The 1,216-nt window shown below is 36.8% G+C and overlaps 1 protein-coding gene across 1 annotated transcript in view; it reads left to right on the top strand.

Moving 5' to 3' along the window:
- The window catches only part of LOC119593056, a gene marked incomplete in the record, with an annotated part of 61,427 nt that extends 60,882 nt beyond the window's left edge, over positions 1-545 (top strand). The window contains 1 exon segment of the mRNA XM_037941958.1: positions 1-545.
- Between the last annotated feature and the right edge of the window lie 671 nt (positions 546-1,216).

The raw sequence follows: 1,216 nt of genomic DNA, 5'->3' as shown, positions 1-1,216 counted from the left end.
ATAATCATGTTCATTCTTGTCTTATTAAATTTTTGGTTGATTATACCTAAAGGGTTTTGAATATGTAGTCAGTATCTACTGTTCGTGTGAGGACAGTAGAAACAGCTGATCTGAGATTAGGGTCATCCCAGCAGAAATAAAATCAGTATAAAGTGGTGATGGAAGACTGCATCTTTTCTGTGTATTGGCAACCAAGCCCATTTGGAGTTACAAATGCATAGATATAGCATGACTTGGCATATAGAACCTGGCACTGACAGTGCGTGGGAAGGAAAGTAAAGGAATGGGGATGAGCAATACATGTTTCCAAGTGCCATGTTCCCCAGGCTTGGCCCAACACTCCATGGCCACTTCTCAGTCATCACAAAAAGGGTGTTTGTTCTCTTATTCATTTGTCTGTACATATCTTTGTTGCCCAAAGGGTAGACAGTAAACACATTACCACAAAAGTGATCATTTGTAAATTGTAATAACATTATTGTATAACCTGTCAGCATAATGTATAGCGCAGCCTAAGTGCGAAAGTAATAAAATGACTAAAGCAATCCGTTTTTGTTGTACCAGTCAACCTTTCTTGTGATTGTTTAACTGTGAAATGTACAATTAACTTTTTTAATCCCATACCTTGGTGAGAAATTATCACAAAGCCTATTTTCCTTCTTTAGAGCTGTAGGTCCCATCCATATGGGCAGAGACTGGCAGTGACAGAAACAGGATTAAGTGGTGTACAACATTACTTGTAGGAACCCAAGAAAATAATCAACACAATCTAAGTTTGTGCACCTGACTGCACCTTTGTCCCAACCCCAACACCCAACCTTGATGACCAACAGGCAGAGCATTGATACATCATTAAACATTTGCTTACAATTTATCCATATCTGAGTCACACTGAGCAAAGTTTTGCCCAAGTTTTCAACATTTAAGGAATCGTTTGGTGAAGAAACAAATTTTCCACAGCCTTGGAAGTGGCTTGCACTCTACAGATTGTTAATAAATTATTTTACTATTATTGAACTGTTTCCATAATAAGGCAAAATGCATTTACATGCGGTTCCCATAGCTTATCCATGGATATGAACATGTTATATGAATAATGTATTTTAGCTGAGTGTGGTGCCATATGTTAAATCATTCGTAAAATATGAATTGTGTAAAGGTAACATCTAATGAGTTCATTTATGATTAAATGGTAATTGTTAATGATTACAAAGCA

This window comes from Penaeus monodon, chromosome 31 (genome assembly GCF_015228065.2).
Source record: "Penaeus monodon isolate SGIC_2016 chromosome 31, NSTDA_Pmon_1, whole genome shotgun sequence".
Lineage (NCBI taxonomy): Eukaryota > Metazoa > Arthropoda > Malacostraca > Decapoda > Penaeidae > Penaeus > Penaeus monodon.
Note: the sequence above shows the minus strand (reverse complement) of the source record. Positions and strands in the feature narration are given on the sequence as shown.